The sequence below is a fragment of the Schistosoma mansoni genome (genome assembly GCF_000237925.1).
Source record: "Schistosoma mansoni, WGS project CABG00000000 data, chromosome 1 unplaced supercontig 0010, strain Puerto Rico, whole genome shotgun sequence".
NCBI lineage: Eukaryota > Metazoa > Platyhelminthes > Trematoda > Strigeidida > Schistosomatidae > Schistosoma > Schistosoma mansoni.
The window spans coordinates 411,040-414,280 of record NW_017385987.1 but is presented as its reverse complement, the minus strand read 5'-3'; the positions used below and the strand labels follow the sequence as shown (position 1 = coordinate 414,280).

Here is a 3,241-nt window from a genome sequence, read left to right as displayed (position 1 = left end):
AAAGAAACACTTGTCAACTTGTATTTGAAAATATAATAATACTGACCAACTCTCCATGTAAGGATGTCTAATGTAAAACATTTACGACGGCAGATAATAATTCTGTCATAATGTGTTATCAAAACACCTCAGTGAATAGTCACATTAGAGAATATATTGGTCTGAAGCATAAACTGTATTGTGACAATAGTTTTAATTATACTGACTGCTAAGCGAAATTCTGTCTACTGGAAATTATCTATACTACTTATGTTTGCACAAATAAGTAGCAGTGTGAGATTGATATGAAAAGACAATAGAAATTTATGACGTAAAGATTGAGTATAAACACTACTCTTTCACATAAAATCTGTTAGAAATTGTATATCATTTTTTATAAAACAATTGGTAAACCGTATATCAGTGTGAAGACAGCATTTGCTACATTTTGTTTGCAAACTGGATGCCTTAGTTATGGTAGTAGCTAGTTTAGTGGATTGACGGCACTAAGGTTGACCGGCATGCCTTAAACTAATGAGTAAGGAAAATAGCAGACCGGTTTGACTTATCGGTCCCCAATCATATTTGGGCTATTGTTTGCAGGGCATAGGCTGTCCTGTCGTGTCCCCTACTTAGGGACGTGGCGGCGTTAGCGGCCTGCCCGATTGGAGTGAAAACTAGTTTGTCGGTTGGACTGCGGATTCTAAATACACCAACCATGTGTGTAGTAGTTCTGGTTGATGATCAGAACTCTCACTTGGATTTCCAACTTCATACATCCAACGTCATTCCTCACACCAAGGCTGACTGTATTTTCACTCCAGTAAGTGGTTGAAGTTATTCAACACCACTACAGAATGCTTTTTTTTCATCCCTTCGATGTCTGCTTCCAATTACCGACGCAGTGTGTTCCTTGGTCTTCCTTTTCCTTTTCCCTTCAACACTTCAAGTTGGCGCTCGCCTCGTGATGCAGTTTGATGATTTCCACAATGTATGTCTTATCCACCCCCAACATCTTTTCCTAATTTCCTCCTCAACTGGAATCTGATTTGTTCTCTCCTATAGTAGGCTGTTGCAGATGGTGACCGGTCAACTGACATTGAATAATATATTGTCTGGACAATTGTTTATAAATACTTGTATTTTTTGACTGTATATTCAGCTCAACTACGCCTGTAGGCTCTCCGGGGTCTACTACCGGTTCAAAGGCCACACAAAGGATGAGGATTGGGTATCGGGTTAGCGACTCCACCCCGTAGAAAACTAACTCGCTGAAAAGACGCTAACCAGGAAAAATTATTCAAACCATTTAAACTCTGCCGTGGGAGTTGAAGGAAGACTTATGACGCCTCAGAAGTCACGAGGCAGATGCCCCTTCTAACAACCAGGGCAACAATTTTTATAGGTACATGGAATGTTCGGACAATGTGAGAAACCGGGAGAGTCTTCCACATTACTGCAGAAATGAGAAATTACAACCTGGGATTGCTAGGGATCAGTGAAACACATTGAACGCAAGTTGGACAACAACGACTATCTTCAGAGGAGCTTCTGTTATACTCTAGCCATGAAGAAGAAAATGCCCTACATACACAAGGAGTTGTATTGATGCTGTTCAAACAAGCACAAAATGCACTTATAGGATGGGAATCTCATGAACCATGGATCATCAAAGTCTCCTTCAAAACAAAGCGAGAGGGCCTTACAATGAACGTCATCCGATGCTATGCGCCTACCAATGACTACAATGAAGAAGTTAAAGATCAATTCTACGATAGGCTGCAGTCAATCGTCGAGAAATGCCCAACAAAGGACCTGACCATTCTGATTGGAGATTTAAATGCCAAGGTTGTAATGGATAACACTGGATACGAAGACATCATAGGACGACATGGAATGACAGGGAGAAAGGAACGAAAATGCTGAGAGATTTGCAAACCTATGTGCCTTCAATAAACTGGTCATAGGCGGCACTATATTAAAACTCAAGAAGCACTGGACAATGGGGCGGACAACATCACAAACGTTTAATACGGCTTTTCTTCGGGATACTGACAAACTCAACAAATTCAAGACAGCCCTCAACAATAAGTTCCAGGACCTTCACGATGTACTCAATGGCGAGGGAACTACTATGGAGAACAACTGGGATGGGATAAAAGAGGTAATCATTTCAACATATCAAGAGGTTCTGGGCCACAAGAAGCACTACCACAAGAAATGGATCACTGTTGATACACTGGATAAGATTGAAGAAAGGAGGAACAAGAAGGCAGCCATCAATACCAGCCGAACAAGAACAGAGAAAGCCAACGCAAAAGCCTAAAAACAAAAGTAAACAAGCAAGTGAAGAGGAGCACCAGATTCGACTGATCTCTCTGGTTTACTTACTATATTTCCTTTCCAGTTTCTTCGTTGTGTCATATAATTGTTTGATATTTCGTTCTGTTTCTGCATTTTCCACTGTCGCTGCTAGATCTTTCACGTCTTTCCGCTTATCGGCTATAATACATCTTTTCAGTCTCTTGTTTCATTTTGTGTACTCGGTCTATGGATTGGGTTTTTCTGTTCTTGTCCGACTGTTGTAAATTGCTGTCCCCTTGTTCTTCCTTTCTTGAATCCTGTCCAGGGTTTCGATAGAGATCTGTTCCTTATGATGATGCTTGTTGCGGCTCGACAGTTTCCTACACTTTGAAGTTAGTGATCTGATATTAAGGACGGGTAGTTTTCTCCTGACTTATTCGCCAATCGAAATACGGATTATTCATTCTCAGTACTGTGCCAGACCAATGACATTCGACCGGTATGAGCAGCCTAGCGTCCTTATTGATCCTTTGTTCGCCTAGCCCGTCCTGTTGAGTCGAGAATGATAATATAAGCTTCCACTATGGGAAAATTTTTCGATCATAATTGCTTTATACTTCTGCCAAACAGACCGCGTCTCACCATAAAATAGGAAATAACATTTATACAATTGGCTGTGAACGTGAGAGACGGTAATTAATTTACTGAAAATAACTTTAGAACAGTAAATTACATAGGTCGAAATGAAGCTTATGGTAAGGGAAATATAGAAATTCATAACCTAATTACTGAAAAGTTATGCAATAGGATATATGTATAATATTATTCCATAAATATTTCTCACAAGTTACTCGTAATTTAATCTTCACTAGGATATAACAGTTAGTACTTCTTTGATCCTTGTCCAGTTTGTCCTCTATAGTAGTTTCATCTTCTTTGAGTAGATCGTGTAATTCGT

General features: G+C 39.8%; 1 non-coding gene across 1 annotated transcript; it reads left to right on the top strand.

Moving 5' to 3' along the window:
- Positions 1-501: 501 nt before the first annotated feature.
- Smp_sma.U12.1.1 lies at positions 502-642 on the top strand. Its single transcript, XR_001974639.1, has one exon. It is a non-coding gene (small nuclear RNA).
- The last annotated feature ends 2,599 nt before the right edge of the window (positions 643-3,241 follow it).